The 17,484-nt window shown below is 49.0% G+C and overlaps 1 long non-coding RNA gene across 1 annotated transcript; it reads left to right on the top strand.

Annotated features, from left to right (window-relative positions):
* Positions 1–9,020: 9,020 nt before the first annotated feature.
* On the top strand, positions 9,021–17,165 carry LOC123830396. Its single transcript, XR_006787763.1, has 3 exons — positions 9,021–9,159; positions 9,391–9,552; positions 17,046–17,165. It is a non-coding gene; the product is annotated as an uncharacterized LOC123830396 (long non-coding RNA).
* Positions 17,166–17,484: the final 319 nt, after the last annotated feature.

Below are 17,484 nucleotides of genomic sequence, written 5' to 3'. Positions count from 1 at the left end.
TTAATGAAGTTCAGCGGTAACTCCAAGTCACGTAGGGTCCCAGCTCAGCTTCAGCCCGATCTGGAAATGGACCCTGGGGACCCTCTCTGTTATGATGATGCCTGCTGTCCAGGTAGGCAGTAACCTGGGGTCTCTTATTCACCTGTGTCGGAGAACAGCACCTAAAACTCAAATCGGCTAGTGTGGAGACCGGTTTTAAACAGCTCTTCAAGGAGGCCGGAGGCATTGACTACCCTGGGGGTCAGGAGCTGTCGCGAACCGTGTAGCGGCTCCGTGCTCCCTCTCCCAGCTCGCAGACTCAGGGCTGTTGGACAGCCCGGCAGGACTTTCCTCTGCGTTCCAGGAATGTGGCTGCTTTGGGCTGAATATCTTAAACGTGGCGATGCTCCTGACTGGGCGAAATGGTGGTCGAGAGGGGGCGGAAGCCAAGCGGTCCGGGAGGACTTGGTGGAGCTGCGGCCCAGGGGCCGGCCGGGTGCTGGGCGAGGAAGCGAGTGGGTGTGGGAGAGCTTGCTTCTCTCTGAGGCCCAGCCAGCTCCTGGAAACGCTGAAAGCCCTCTCCCTGAGGAGGACCAGTTAAAACAACAACAAAAGACATCCATCAAACCTTACGGGGTGATTTTAAGGCGAAATGGAAAGTATTTTCCACTTTCTCACTGGGAAAGGAGCGGGGCTGCCGTGGAAACTTGACTCACCGCCTGCTCGCACAGAGCCTCCGTGTGCAGCCCGTGGGGCCTTGCATCCAACCACCCTCTCCCCACCCCCGCCTCCGTACCTCGGCCCTGGGGCCTCGTCCCCCCTCGCCCTGTTCGCCAGATGAACTGCCCTGTCTGTGCCTTGCCTTGGGCGGGGCCTCTTGGGGATAGAGTTGTGTTTGTCTCCACTGTGTGTTGAACTTGGCAGGTGCAGACGCATCTCCTTCCAAGTCAAACTACCACCTTTCAGAAGAGAAGGCTGGGCCTGGAATCCACAGTTTGGGCTGGGCCCTGTGTACAGCTGCCAGTGGCTGGGAGCGTCCTGCTCTGTCACCTTGCCGCTGGTGATGGCCGGGAAGGGGAGAATCGGGCATTTGGGGCTGGAGGGGACAGCAGGAGGCTGGAGGGCTGCGGGCAGTAGGAATAAAGGGGTGGCTTCCCAGCCAGAGAGTCTGCTGTTGCTTCGGACAAACGAGCAGGTACTGGCCGCAAGGATGCCCCCTGCGTGCTCACCTGAGTGTGCAGAGCCAGCTGGAGGATGAAGTCTTATTTCTCACGAGCCAGCCCTCCTACCGGAAAGCTCCGCAAAGACAATGAGTATGCTGAGGGAGTGTTCCTCTCGTTCCCCACTGCTCCCCGCAGCCAGTGTGGTATCTGTCACTCCTGCAGAGACCGGCTGCTCTCTGAGGACCAGAAGGGCAGCCCACAGACAGGTGACCGGGGCAGAGAGACCTGCAGCCTCAGTTTCTCATTTGAACATTATTGCCAGAGAGTGAGGTCCCTTGTCCACTTCCCCAGCGTTGATGGCTTTCTGGTCATTCAGAGTAGCCGTCTAAACACCAGCCCTACCACATACTAGCTACATGCCTTGGGCAAGTGACTTAGCCCCTTGGTACCAGTTATCTCGTCTATGAAGCAGGATATCACCTGTCCCGTAGCGTTCTGAAGATCAGAGGGGAGAACACGTGGGGAAGTGCTTACTTGGCTGTTAGTCTAATCAGCCCTGGGCAGATGCCACTGCGTTTTCACGTACAGCTTCATAACGGCTCCACGAGGTAGGAAGGGGAGGGGAGGGGTGAGAGTCATGCTATTTTCTCTTAAAGTTCAAAGAGCTCTGCCCGTGGAGGGGACGGTTATTGGCAGCCCCGCCTCTGGCACAGACAAAATGACCCCAGCAGTGGTTGTGCCCTGTTGTGTATGTTTTCTCTTTGTCTGGTGAACGTGTTTCTGGTGAACGTGTTATGAAACAAAGAACTTCCAGGGAGGTAGACGGCATTAGATATTTCCCACGATCCTCCAGGGCCACCAAAGATGGGTAATTGTGTGTAAGAAAACAATACGTCCCCACCAGCGCCGCCTGGTAGAAACGTCATGTGACTCGCTCATGGAATTTTCAGTGTGCAGGAAGCCCTACTGAAAAAGTTTTTAAAAGGTGAAATTAATTTTAGTAATATATAGTTTAACTGCCACGTATTAAAAATATTGCCATTTCAACACATAATCTAAAATTATTCATGAGATATTTTATATTCTTTTTTTTTCATACCCAGTCTTTGAAGTCCAGTGTGTATTTTGCATTTACAGCATACTTGAGTCCATGGCTAAAAATTATTGAAAATTCTTGATCTGTATTTGGATTTCATAAACTTTGCAGTTGCCAGAATAGATTCACAGACTCAAGTCCTTCCAAATATACTTAGAAGAAGGTTTCCAGGAATGGAAATGAGTATCGGCTTTAAATACAAATCAGATCAAATCAGATTTAAACTTCGGTGCCTGAGTCACACTAGAAAGCATTTCAGGTGCTCACCGGCCAATGCACTGGCTTGGGGCTGCCCAACCCGACAGCGCGGGACGAGGCACGCCCGCTCCTGGGGTGTCCAGGCCGTGGCCTGCGGGCCCTGTGTTTTCCTTTATTTAAAGCATTACTTGGTTTTAGTACTAACTTTTATACTAAGTGTTATTCCTTAGATTTGCACATTTTCTATATCCGTGATCACAAACGTGAGACCTGCTTGATGATTTTAAAAGATTATCAAAAGGGCAGCTTGCATAATTAGGGTTATTATGTGAGGACTTTTTTTGCTTGTCTGTGGTGGCGGATATCACAACAACTATGCACGGACCTTTGTTGTTTTTTTTTTGCTCATCAGTTTTCATTAGTGTTTGTGTATTTAATACGTGGCCCAAAACAACTCTTCTTCTTCCAGTGTGGCCCAGAGACGCCAAAAGGTCGGACACCCCTGCATTAGGCCATTTCCTTATTCCCTTGTATTTCCATAGTTAGAATTACCTTTAGTAACTTTCTTCGCAGGAATGGTTTTAAATCAATGGCCAAGTTTACAAGCATTTAAAATGAGACAATACCCTCTCTCTGTCCACTGTGGGCCCCATGGTAGGACAGTGGGGGGTCCACTGGCAGCCACTTCTGTAGAACTGTTCAAGTCCAAGTCCAAGTCCAAGGCCAAACAGCATGCGGCTCTGACACGGTGAGTGAGGGAGAGTCCCCCCATGTCGGTCTATGCTAAATAATTTAAATCTTAACTTATGTCTTTTTTTTGAGGGGGGATCAAAAATGAATGCAAATGGAAGATGGAACATTGTCCCCCTGCACCCCCACGGGCTGCCTCTGCACCCCATGCTCGAGGCCCAGGCTTGGACACCACTGCCGGGGTCTCAGCCTTTCCCCGAGCTCAGGCCAGTGCTGGTCCTTGACTTTCGGGGAATGGAGGATGACTGTTCTAGGCCTTTCCCCTCCTGAACTCTCCTCCCAGAGTTCCTGGATCTTTCGTTAAAAAAAGCATTCCCTAATACATTTCTCTTAGGACTTTCGTGAGATGTTACATACTTTGTCCGCCAAAACAAAAACAAAATGTTTCCAACAGAAGTCACAAAGAGATGGCCAAGGCTTCGCTTTAGAATCTGACCTAATTTTGCTCTTTTGGGGCGAATGATACAGTAGCTTCCCCCTCACCTGAATTTGTCCGAATTTCTTGGCGCATTATAATGAGGCAACATCATGGGAAACGTGTACTTATATCGCCAGGATTTTCAGTGTTTTGATTTTTCTCCAATCTCGCTGTTTTCAGAGACAGAATGTCCTTCCCGTTTACATGGGCATTATATTTTGTTTTCTTTGTTGGAGATTTCAGAGTTTTGGCTGTGTCTTTGCTTCGCAGCTTCTTCCTGGCCGGGTTCTGGGTGGTCCGTGTCTTCTCCGATTTCTCCAAGTACCCTCCTCCCTCCACCCATCTTTATTTTTCTTTCTTCAGCTCTTTTGCTACTTAAGTCATCTGAGGCAGAACTGCTGGAGTCCTTGGCTTTCTGTGGATGCAAGTTTGACTCTTACCCCCCGACACCCCACGCAGGAAGAGCTGTGTATTTGGTGCTCCCCTCTCCCCTTTCCTCTTGCAGAGGATCCAGATAAAATCCTCCAGGGAGTGAGAGGATTCTTGGCAGATTGTAGGGACTTTCTTCCTCCCTTTTGTCTCGAATTATATAAACAAAAGATCCCAGAGACCTGAAATATGGTTTTCCACCAATGCCTCGTGGAGAATACATTTTACTAGAGGACATCTAGAATGTTCCTCCAAGGTCACCCGGGCTTCCGGCATTTGGGGCATTTGGGGCATTTGGGCCTGGCTGCCCTGGCCTCTGCTCAGGGGTCAAGGCCCTTCTCGCTAGTTATCATGGCCTAGGTCACGTTTCCAGTTTCCTTGACCAGTTTTTTTGTTCTGAGAAATTCTAACATCATTTTGTAAATCACGAGGTAACTTGTTATGGCTCCTGCTTCTTTTCTCATGTTGGTCTCGCTTGCATGGCTCATTTTAATCCCTCCAAGTCGGATGTGGTTGTTTTCTTAGCCTCAGCTCCAGCTTTGTCTTCTCAGGGGAGAGGTCTCTGCTGCGAGTGGTCGGGCCCCGCTTGGCTTGTTCGGAAAGTTGCTCCCACAAACACGGGCCCAGGGCCGAAATCTGCACACAGCACTCTGCTGAAAGACCCCTCTGGCTTGGCTGGCGATGGAGTTTCCCACGACCTTCACCAGCACAGGTGACCCCCCAGGAGTCCTGTTGTCGAGGGACAGGACATGGGCAGGGCAGGAGGGAGGGCAGCAAGGCCGAGACAGGGACCGAAGCACCTGTATCTGCACCAGCCATGCGTCACCCTCCCCATCTGCTTTGTCAACGGTTTTGATTCACTGTATTAGCATATTAAAAATAACCACCTGTTAATTTATAAATCAAAGCTATGACGGCTGTTTGTTGTGTTTAGTGCACTAATTGCCGCATCAATATTTATTTATTGCACACGGGCTTAGCTTTATTCTGTTCTTTTCCTAGCTTGAGAATTCTTAGTTCACTTGTTTATTTTTTTATACTCTTGCGTGTATCCCATTTAAGAAATTTTTTTGCTTACCCAAGGTCATAAACGTCATATCAAAAAGATAAACTGCCATGTTTCCTCTAGAATCTTCATAGTGTTGGCTTCTATATTTAGGCCTATAAACCATCTCAGAATGCTTTTCAGCATAATGTGGATTCTACCTCTGGTCCCGTAGCCCATGCCCCAGGGGGCCATCCCCTGAGGTTCTGCCAGGCCACTTCCACTGCCCTTGTTGCTGGGCAGTGGGCCTTCCTGGCCACCATCAGCTCATCTGAGAGCAATTCCCACCCGGTCTGTATTGTTCCTTGTCTAGATGAGGGTCCTCAAGAGGGAGTTGGAGTTGTTGATCCTACTATCTGAGGGTAATTTGAGGTCCTACTGTCCCCGTGCGGAGTTTTCTGTGGACAGCTGAGCCCACGTAGCAACTGCACACGGGGCTCCTGGGACGGTGTGTCTACGCTCCCCTGGTATAAAGCACTTTCCGTGTTCGTGTCACTCTTCAGGGTGACTCTAGTAGGCGAGTATCCATATGTCTTTATGTAATATCCGAGATCTGGGACTTGGGCTAACTTACTTGCCGAGGCCAGGCATCGGTGATGTGCCCTCAATAAATAAAAGTCAATACTGTTATGACTTCCACAGCATTTCTGCAGAAAAAGTCCCATCCTGCTTCTGTGACACGGGACGTTCCGGCTCTTGCAGGCCTGTAGACCACGCCACCTTCCCCCTACCGCTGTCTAAGGCGAGGCTTGTAAGGGACCAAGGGAAATGACCGCCTCAGCCAGGTCCTGGGCTCAAGTGATGACTGGATCTTCTAACCTTGACAGAACCTTGAACTACATTACAGTGTGTTTTGTATTTTGCATTTTATTTTCAAGTGAGTTTGATGAAAAAAATACAGATGTTAAAGTAGAATGCCTTTTCAGGTAAAAATGAAGAAACCTGCAATCGGGTGGATATATGATGCTTCGGGCGTGGAACCGTGGGACTTTTAGGGGCCCAGCCGGGGCACGGGACCTGTCGAAGGAACGGCCCCGAGGCTGGCCGTAATCCAGTAGCAAAGGTGGCGGCTAATTTCTCAGACGTGTAAGGAGGTTATATTTTTAGACACAATCAGGGTCAAGTTGACCCTAAGGTGGAGGGGGGAGGTTAACAGGATGGAGAACGCGCACAATAGTGAGTCATGCCAGCCACACGGCTCAGCGAGGGTCTAGAGGGGGGTCGCCGAGAATTTTGAGTGTGGCCCCCATTATGAGCGTGCTCACCCTGACATACGTACCTACTGGTGTATATATGTGATAGCTATCAGCCTATATTGATAGGGGCAGAGAGAGAGAAGTGGGGGAGCGGGAGAGGTTAATTTTATTTTTTGAAGACCATCAATAATTAGGGATGGATACTTGGTGCACCGAACCTGCTGGTTCCTGGTTTCCGGTCTGCAGCGAGGGCAGCTACTTGACTGAGGCCGATTCTGCGGAGCCGTGCAGGAAGCTGCCTCACGCCAGGCCAGCTGGGCTGGGCTGCGCTTGCTAACTCATCCCTCACGGAGGGGTTGGCCACACAGAACATGGACACACTAAAACATGCATCACATTACCTTGGACAACTGGGCTTGTCCTGAATTCGGAGTCAGTGCCCCCGCCCTTTGTTAGTGCTTCGAGGACAGTCTCTTTGCTCTGGGTTTTACCTGTGGGCACCAGATACGTTAACTTAGAAATGCAGAAAGTTAGGTCCCGGAGAACCTGTTCTACAAAGTCTCTGCTGTTGTGTCAGCGGTTCACAGAAGCTTGAGGAGCTAGACGCTTAGCCCCAGGTCTCCCTGCAGCCTTGGACGCCCCTTCTCTAAGGGCTGGTAGCCAGCTCCTCGTTAATCTCTGCTGGAGGCGGGGAGCTCACTCCTGCAAAACCAACTCCTTTCCCCTCCTCCTCGCCCCCTCCTCCTTTTTCTTCTTCTTCTTTTAAATATGTGAGCCTCTCTCAAGGAAACTTTATTCAATCATTTAAAACACCTGTCAACTTTATAATTGAACAAATGACACCTGCCTTTGTTGTATTGTCTATTTTGTTGGTATGAGGCCTTGAATGTCTTTCTTATATGCTTACAGTGGTCACTGATATTCATTCTTTTGTGACCTAATTCTACAGTTCCTTTGCTTATTTTTTCCTAGGGCATGATAATGTTTTAAAAATAAACTTATAAGAGTTTTTTTATGTCTTAGAATGATAACCTTTTCATCTTTTATATTTCTTTCCTAATTCATTTTTTCAATTTTAGTTTTAAAATTTATTTCTCAATTATAGTTGGCATGTAATATATTTTAGTTGCAGGTATACAACATTGTGATTAGACACCCCACCAGCATGTTACATGACAGAAACAATTGTTCACATGTTGTGAGATCCCCCTCTCTTGCCTCCCAGTGAAGGGGGCGGAGCCACGCACACACGCAGGCGCACTGCTGTCTCACGAACGGTGTCTGACTGGGTATCCACACAGCCATCGAGAATAGCTCTGAAAACGGACCTCCTTCTGTGCGCAGGCCCCACCTGGGAACCAATGGCTGGAGTGGGGTGGGGGGGGGGCTGGGACTTTGAAAACCCAGGACTGGTGGAGTTCCAGGAATTAAGAGTGGAGCAGCCGTGGTTCATTCACATCTCTCTGGACTCTGGGGCCTGTGCCCGGGGAGCGGGATCCCAGACAGGAGCTGGGTGCCAGGAATCCTGTGTATCTGTTTCTTTCCTTTTCCAAACTTATGACTGGATGACTTTGTTTGATGAGCAAACTCTAACGGCTGAGCCTGCGTGAATATGGTCAGTGCGATGATGCAAACAAATGGATGACCGCTGGGTTGCTCAGCACAAACCTGCCTGCCGGGAGGGGCCGGAACGGAATCAAGCGGGTGTGTTGACCTCTTAGGACATCCCGTTCAATGGAAACATATATGAGCCTGTTACATAATTTTGAGTTTTCTAGTAGCCACGTTAAAAATAACCAGGTGAAGGCCCTGGCTGGCGTAGCTCAGTGGATTGAGCTCGGGCTGCGAACCAAAGTGTCGCAGGTTCTATTCTCAGTCAGGGCACATACCTGGGTTGCAGGCCACAGCCCCCAGCAACTGCACATTGATGTGTGTCTCTCTTTCTCCCTCTCTTCCCTCTCTAAAAATAAATAAAATCTTTATAAAAATACTAGGTGAAGAAATTTTTTCCCAATTTTCATGATTTTCATGATACAAAATACATGATGATATCAAATGAAATTGTGTTCAGTGGAAAATATTTTTATCTTCAGATTTTCCATTTCCACTTTAATTACAATTGAGAGTATTAAAAGTAGAGTTTTTCTGCTGCACCAACCAGGTCTCAAGTGCTTGCCGGCCATGAGGGGCTTGTAGCTATGATCCTGTGTAATGCAGTCTACGGCTGTGCTTGGCACCCAGGGCCCTCACCCAGACTGCCCTGGAGGCGACCCGGGTGCTGCATTCTCATCGCCCTCAGGGACCTCTCAATAGCTCCTTCCTTCACCCTTTGGCCCTTCCAGCTCCTCCGTGCTGCCATCCTGGTTAGGGCCCCCACTCCACCGGGCCTTCCTGGCCCCCATTGAGGTCCTGCGCACTGCTCTGTTAGAAGGTTGGAAGTGGATGAGGCTTGGGACACAAATCTCCTATTCCAAATGACTCTCTAATGGCTGGAAGAAGGTGGGGGCCACTCATAGTGAATTCCACTGTGGAGCTTTAACTTAACCCGGGAGCACAGTGTTCAAGGACTCGGCCTGGTGAGCACAGAACTGCCCTGCCTTCCCCTCCACCCCTCACACCCGGGAGCCAAGGCCTCACCTTCAGTCCGTGCAGCTCCTGTTCACAAATCATAAAGCAGCTTTCATGCGTGCAGAACGGGTGATGCCTGACCTCCTAGCCTGACGTCGGGAATTACCAAAATGACCCTGCAAGGCAGCCCTTGTCCTGCCCTTCACATGAGCTGTGAGGCCCAGCCAGGGTGGAGATGTCCGTCTGTCTGACCCAGAGCCATGGGCTGCCGGGCACCAGCCCCACCTGCAGGGACAATATCTGAGCAGCAAACTCGGGTGAGAGGGGCTGCTTCTGAGGGATATTTTCCCGGAGCTGTGAGACCACAGCCAAGTGCACACCCTGAGAATGAAGACCTCGTCTCCCACCCCCAGGGGCTGCCACCTGAGCCGGGACCGATTTGGGGTTGCCTCTGGCTGGAGGAAATGATCCCCCCAAATTTCTGCTTCTGTCCTCTACAGTGGGTTATTTTGTTGTTAATGATGTTCTTTGACTGTTTTTTTTTTTAGGCATAATTAAAAAATGGAAACCTTAATGCATTTTGACAGTCGTAAACACCCGATGTGACTTCCAAGCAGTGGAATGTTTCATTGCCCCAGAAGGCTGCCTTCCTGCCTCCTCCAGGACATGCCCCCGGCAGGGCAGCCAGTGTGCTCACCTCGTCTCCACAGGTCAGTTCTGCCTGTCTCTGAACGTCATAAAAATGGAAACAGACGAAATACACTCTTTTACACCTGGCTTCGGCTCCACATTGTGCCTGTGAGATTCTCCCACGACATCACGTGGATCGGTAGTTTGTTCATTTGTATTGCCGCGTGGTCTTTCATCAGAAGAAATACCTCCGTTGTTTTCCTTCTCTCTTTTGATTTTCTTGTTCATGGGCATTTGGGTAGTTTCCAAGGTTGGTTTACTGTGATCAGAGCAGCTCCATCCTTTGGGGGACATACCCAGGAGTGGCATCACTAGTCCCTACAGTTGTGTGGGTTCACTGTGTTGGAAACCATCAACCAGTGTCCTTGGGGGCTGTGCTGTCCCTGCAGCATCTTCTGACAAGGGTGCTGGTTCGGAGCCAGGCAGCTGGCCAGTCCACCAGGCAACCAGATCACAGTAGCCTGAAGGGGCTGTTTGAGCCCCCTCGACCTGGACGTGGGTCACCGGAACCCCAGCTTGAACCAGCTTAGCTCCAGAGAGGGCACTCACGGGCTGTGGAGTCCAGTGTGGGCGGGGGCAGGTGTCTGGAGCTGGGGACTCTCCCTCCCTTTCCTGTCTCTCTCAAGCCTGTGTCTCTCTGCCTGCGGCTGACCGTCCCCCAGACTGGCCTTCTCCACTGGGCTGAGGTACGGCTGGCAGCCGAGGCCCCTTCCTTATGGCTGTGTAAGCATTTGGTGCCTTCCAACCCAAAGAGAAAAAATGCTGAAAATGAAACCCCCCAAGATGCTGGTGTTAAAGTTTTCAGGTTGGGGACTGTGTGAAAGTTGGATGGCGCTCTCTGTAGGTTGGGCCACAGGTAAAGAGACAGTTGCACACACTGCAAATGAGAGTCAAAACGTGGTGTTTTATGTTCGTCTCTCTTACTTTTTTATGCTGGAAGTAGGTAGTCCCCCGAGGAATTATGTCATTACTTACTCTCTTTCTATCCCTCTCTGTGGATCCATCTAGCTACGTATGCATCCATCAGTCAATATAGATATCCTTCTTTTTGAATAGCTCATCAATGTTATTTCAACTTTGGAGCCTCACGGGTGCAGGCACTCCAGGGCCACACCCCACAGGCTGGACCAGGGGTGGCGACAGAGGACATTCAGCATGTTGGAGCATCCAGGACAGGTCCTGATCTAACTAAGGGCTGAGAGGTGTGAGCCCTGGATTTGGGGCTCTGGTGCTGTCCCCGTCTGCATGCATGGCTCTGGGACAGTCACCTCACGTTCCCTAGCTTCTGTCTCCACCTGCGTAACATGGATGCGGGAGTCCCCTTTCTTCCCTTCAACCCAGTGTGGCAGGATGTGGTGAGAGCGGATGTGAGGGCCTTTTGTATGGATAGGAAAGTGCCTAGTGAGTGAAGGCAGTAGCCCCTAGGGGCCTGTGAGAAGGTCTCAAGGGGCACTGAGCATGCGTTGTTGCAAAGGAACCACTTCCTAGCTCCTTAATCTCCACACACGTTTTTCCAATTCGATTTGCATGAGACTGCATCTGAATTTGCAAAATCGGTTCTTCTACTTTATTATTTTTTAAAAAAACAACATACCCCTCACTTACCACCCCCTCCTCTGACTATGAAAACCTGCGGGAGAACAGAAACAAATAGGGGGAAAAGTCCTTCATTGCTTAGTCAGGATTCCATTACCCTGTGGACTCTCGTATTTCCCCGTCTTACGCATGTTAAGGGCAAGACAGCCTAAGAAACAGCGTTGTGGTGCATTAGATGTCCTGAATATGGACATACAGTCGCCTGAGTGGTAGGAGCCAGGATGATATTCCTTCTCTAAGGAGAGTCCAGTGACAACAAGGTGAAAAGAACGTTAGTCAGGAGCATCAAGTGCTAAAGAGGAAAGAACTCAGCCTTAAAGAATGCACTTAATTAAATGGAAGCGATCCTTTCCAGACGCACTCAGGACCAGTCCCAGGTCAGGTCTTCAGCTGAAGGGGAGCCCAGCGAAGCCCAGCCTGGGAATGCAGCGTAGTGAGTGACACTGGTTCGTGTGAACACGGCTGAGGGGCCGGCCGGGACACTCCCGACTCTCAGGACATGTCCGGCAAAACCCCCCCATGAAAATTTTAGGTGGCTTGTTTTGGATGCTATTCAGTAAGATCATTTAAAATCCTCTTTTGTGAAATCCTATCACAAAATAATCCGGTGAGAGCTAATGCTCATTTTATTTTACCACGTAAAATATTTAATCTTTTCTGCCTCCTATTAAGAAGGATAATATTATTGTGGCTTCTAGACTGATTAGTTTCCAGCAGAATATACCTTTCTATTTCATTAAATGCATATGAAAAGTTAGACCGTATTTCATCTCATTAGGAGATGCATTTCCAATTATATTTAACTTTTTATGTTTAAAAAGTCATCAAAATTGGTAATTTTTTTGCAGTTTTGCTCGATTGTGTGATAATTTAATTCAGAAGCAGTTTTTTTAAAAAACACAGAGAGCTTTAAGGTCACAAGAATAAAATACATTTTTTAATGAACTTAAATATATATTTAATGTTTCTTTAATGTATAATGGGTGGCTATACATTAATAAAAGGTTTTCAAATTTAACATTTAGTTAAATTATGTTAAAGGTTTGAGAAGGAAGTAGAAAAGAAATTTAAATTCAAGGAGAAAAACGAAAGCAGGACAATGTCTCAACAGTGAGGAAGAGCTTATTCACATACTTTAAGTTGGGTGGCGAGTGCGAGATTATTGGGAGTTCCAGATTCCCTTTAGTGTTTTAAGAGACTGATAGTTTCATGTTCAAATGCCAACATTTGCAGAAAATTATATCCCTTGCAATCACTAAAACTTATGAAAACTTTTGCACGTGACCTTAAAAATAGGCGATGGGACGTTTTGATCCTCAGAATTCTTTTGGTGACGCGCATGCGGGCAAAGATCGGAAGACCGTTAAACTATGCGAGGCCACGGTTGCAGAGCCAGGCAGCACCATTGTCCTCCTGGTCCCCCATCTCCTCTCTCTGGTTCCCTGACCAACCTGGTCAGGGGGCTCTGTCTGCAGCCTGCCCCATAGACTTGCTCTTTCCTCTGCAGCCAACTGCCTGTTTAAAAGAATAGTAATGGTTAAAAAACAACAACAACATCAGTTTGTCATTGCCACAAGTATATTGCATCAAAAAACAAGCCAGGAAAACGTTTATTGCTGCATTCAGTGGCATACAGCAATAAGCATTTATGCCAGGTCATGAGTGTGTGGATGGGCTGGTGGTTCTGCTTATCTTGCCCATGTTCTGTTGATATTAGCTGGGCTCACTCATGCTTTTATAGTCCCTGGGTGGGCTTGTCTTTCCTCCGAATGATCACCCATCCTCTAGCAGGTTGGATTGGGCTTATTATCGTGGTAGCTAGGCAGGGTGCTAAGACGGAGAAAAGGCCTGCAAGGCCACCAGCCGAAGGCCTCACTCAACTCTGGAACTCCGTCCCTTTCTCCCCATCTTATTGGCCAAAGCAAATCACAAGCTGGCGCAGACCCAAGGGATGGGGAGGTAGTTTCCACCTCTTGATGGTAGAAGCGGCAAAGTCACATTGCAAAGAAGCAAAGATATGAGCAGAGGCAGAGAATCAGGCCATGTTTGCAATGAATGTATTAACAAATAGTTATGACTTGTAATGAGCCAGATGCTTTGATTAGATGCTTCAAATGGGCAAATGCGTTTGTTTCTGGAAAAGGTGGAGAATCTATCTTTATGTGTCCTATTATTTTTTTTCCTACCCCTCCTTTTCTCTCACAGGGACCCTGAAAGCTACTTTTTTTTCCCCTAATGAGGCAGAGCCAAAGGCTTAAGGGAGCTGCAGGCCACACTGACCAACAGGATGTGTGCTGCGGAGTGAGGCTTCCTGCTCCCTGGTGTGCTGGGGAGGAAAGGCCGAATGGGGAGGAAGGCGCAGAGGGGCCGTGAATGCTCAGAGCACAGGGCAGAGGAAGGTCCCTCTGTCTTTAGGTTGAGGAACAGAGTGGAACTGGAAGGGAGCAGTACCCTCTCCTCCCTAAGTGTAGATGCCCACTCATCTGAGGCTGGAAAATAGTCCACCAGGCGCCCCTGGCACCTCTCTGGATAGAGGGCGGGGAATTTGAACTGTTTGCTTGGGATGGGCGGTAAAGGCGCCCTTACAACTTGACTAGGAGGAACAGAATGAAATCACGTGGTGATTTCCTTATGAGTCAGGATGGCTGCGGACGCACTGTCACCGTGTGACTGGCTGTTGTCATCTAAGCACTTTTCATGGGCCAGGCACTGTGCTCAGTGCTGATGTTGCCTCATTTAAGCTCACAACCCAGGGCAAGAATGATTTAGGTTGTAGGATGGTTACAGATCTCAATCAGCTCTCCAGGAGAACTCCTTTTTGTTTAGGGAGAGGAAGCAGGAAGGGAGAGAGAGGTAGGAGGAGGAGGAGAGGGAAGAGGGCAAGAAGGCACAAGGGCACTTCTTCCTTTCCGAAAAGCAAATATCTTTCCTTAATTCTGATTGGTTCAACTTAGGTCATGTGCCCACACCTTATCCAATAACTGTGGACCAAGAGAATGCCAAGTGCTGATTAGCCGAGGCCTGGGCTGCCGAATGAATCACTCGCAGGGGAAACAAAGTTACTAAAACTGGCTGAGACGAATTAGGGTCTACCTCTGGAGTAAGGGTCGATTTTTCAAACTATGTTTTCAGTGCTCAGTGGGGGAGGGGTGGAACAGAATAGGTGGAGGCGAACATTCACTCTGTCCACTACCTACGTTAGACTCTTATTAGCCTCACACTGCAGAAGAAAAAGCTGACACTTAGGGAAGAGAAGGGGAGAGAGCTGTAGGGTGGTGTCAAGGACTGTCTATAGCCAGCAGGTGACTGGGTTCAAGATCCAGCCCTTTCCATGACTCGTGGGGAGCCTGGCGAGCTCACTTCACAGTTCTGGGCTTTGGTCCATCCCCTGCCTCTGGGTGGCTCGTCTCCATGGTTCTCTCTGGTGGTGACATTCTGATTCTGTGACAGAGCCCCTAGGACATGTTCAAGCTCACAGGGCCGGTAAGCGGAAGTGCTCTGAACCAGGATTTGGTCAGACGGTCACACCTAGCTCTAGGAAGGCGGGAAACGTGATCTCTAGTTGGGAAGCTAAAACTTGGGGTGATTTTGTGAAGAGTGGATGTTGAGAGAGAGTACTCTGACAGAGGGCTGATCCATCAGCTTTACTTTGTATAACATATGCCATTGTTAGTTAAAATATTAACAAATTTTATTTACTTATTCATGTATTTCCCACAAATGCAATTAATAATTTTTTTATTCCCAGGTACAATGTGTAGAGGGATAATATTCTGAAATTTTAATTAAAGTACCTTCATGCTTTTTTTTTAAAGATTTTATTTATTTATTTATTTTTTAGAGAGGGAAGTGGGGGAGAAAGAGAGAGAAACATCAATGTGCGGTTGCTGGGGGCCATGGCCTGCAACCCAGGCATGTGCCCTGACTGGGAATCGAACCTGCGACACTTTGGTTCGCAGCCCGCGCTCGATCCACTGAGCTATGCCAGTCAGGGCTAAAGTACCTTCATTCTTACTCATTCGTTTTAACCTATGGTCCTTCCTCTGCTAAAATTAACCCACGAGGCGGAGGCTTATCTCCTCGGGTGCAGACTGAGACGTAGAGATAGAAACGAGCCAATGCTCAGCTTCGGGTTTGGAAACAGACTTTTGAAGCTCGTGGCAGAGGCCGTGACTTTGAGAGATAAGACTTTCAAAATTGTAGACGGCTCGAACCCTGGCAGCCCAAAGTTTACACCCTAAACAATAGTTTCTGAGGGAGTGTGGGATGTTGAAAGAATTTGTTTTCCTACCCCAAAGGAAGTAAGATCCTCAGGAGGGGTGAGGAGGGGAGAGCCAGAGAGCTGGAGGAGGGGGGGAGGGACAGAGAAGAGTGCCCTAGGGTGGGCTGTGAGCAGGGATCTCCATCCCCTGCCCCACCCCAGGGCAGACCGGGTCTGGGGAGAACCCCAGGGAGGGTTATGGGACAGGGCGGTGGCACTGCATCCTGATGTCTCCAGTAGTTCCGGGGGGCTTCTCTCTGTGTCTGCATTTCCTTTTCTGTAAGATGGACATAATAATAGTAATGTCTACTTTGTGCTGTTATTGGTAGGATTCAGTGAGTAAGAACACACATGACACTTAGAAAGAGCTAAGTACATAATCAGCACTTAGTCCATCTCTTGGTGTTAATATCTGAGAGGATGGGGATCTGTGTAGAGTTTCATTTTGCCTCTAAAAAAACCTCATATTAACACTTTTACATTTTTTGTTACATGGGATACAGACATTTTATACCCAAGAGTTTAAAATAGTTTATTAAGTAAATACCACTCAAAGTATACACAACTCTTGAATTACGTAAATAGGTGCTGAGGATGCAGAACTTCTTACAAACTCTGAGTGCACTACATGAGATTTGAAAACTCTAATTCTTGTCTAATGATACACCTTGTAGAAATTCTGGACTTAATTTCAAAAAGATGAAGTAAACTGACGGTCAAAGGTACACCCGATTCCCATAGGCAGTCACAGCACACCTGTCACCTGCCATTAACATTTCCGAGTTGACAGGCACGGTGTCCCATCCATCTATGGATACCTGGGGGTCCGCTGGCTTGAGAGATGGGGAAGAAACGGTGCTCCCATAAAGTTTGGGGGAGACACACTTTGAGGGGGAGAGTTCCACAGCGTGGATCTCATTCAGACCGTTTGAAAAGGACTAGCTCCACGCTGTCCTGATGCTGCCGTGGTGTCCGGGGTCCACTCACCTGGGAACAAGGGACATGGCTTATGGGGTGGTCCCAGGGTCATAGGTGGAGCAGCTAGCCCTGTCTTAGCAGTAAATGCCATTCTTTGCCTCTGTGCTGCAGACCCCCCCCACACACACACACTTCAGCAGGAAATGCAGCTTTCTCCTGGAGCACCTGCTGAGGTTGCCATAGCAACCCTTGTAGCCAAGTTTCTGGCTGAACAAGTTTTACAAGACAGCAGACTGCTTTCCTGCACTGCTCTCCCAGGAAGAGCAGAGCCTGACCTGGGCTAAGAGGGCTCAAAGAGTGGCCCGCAGTTGCAGGCGATGGGAAGAGGCTCCGAGAAGGAACCAGGCCAACTCCAGGCATAGCTGCGGTGGAGGGAGACTGCCCACGTGCTTGGAGTGGTTTACCAAGGGAGGGGCGGAGTGCGCGTGGAGCCTCTTTCTTGGCGCTCTGCAGGACGCAGGGTTCCAGGAGGCCGGGCCGGCTCTGTGCAGACCCTCGGCTGCTGGGCCCCACGTACCTGCCTGCTCGCACATGTGCTCTCGTTCCACTCTGTGGCCGGCAGGGCTCGGGTGGGCGGGAATTTTCCACCTTCTCCTTTTCGAAAGATCAAAACAAAAACTATGATGGCATTCATGGCAAAAACTAGACTGATGTTTCTTACTGTCATTTCTCCTCAAGGTCTGTTTGCTGCCGGTTGCCTGCTGCTGATTTAAACGAACAGTCAGCCCCTCGGTTCCCACTGCGCTCACTCTGTGAACAGGACCTCTGAGTACGGAGACTGGGCTTGGGGTCTGGAACAAGGTCAAGGTAAAGGAGCTCACCTGGGAGGGCGTGCCTGTGACAGCCTCCTGCTGCCAGATCCAGGGCCGGAAATCTGTTGAAGGCCGGTGTAGGGACAGGTCGTCAGTGTCACCTAAGAAGCCACTAGGTCACATGGAAAGGAATGCTCTGCAGGCCTAACGAAGTCCTGTCCCTCAGTCGCCCATTGAGGGGACAAGTTTGCAAATGCGAGGAAGATCTTCTTGTGTCTGTCTGATGGAGACCCTAAACACACCTTGGGATGCAGCCTAAGGGGTATCTGAGGAAAATGTATAGCTTCTAGTAGAAAACTAAAAAA

Source organism: Phyllostomus hastatus, unplaced genomic scaffold, assembly GCF_019186645.2.
Source record: "Phyllostomus hastatus isolate PE091 unplaced genomic scaffold, TTU_PhHast_1.1 phas_scaffold_129, whole genome shotgun sequence".
In the NCBI taxonomy this organism is placed as follows: Eukaryota; Metazoa; Chordata; class Mammalia; order Chiroptera; family Phyllostomidae; genus Phyllostomus; species Phyllostomus hastatus.
The sequence above is the reverse complement of the archived record's forward strand: the minus strand, read 5'-3'. Positions and strand labels throughout refer to the sequence as shown.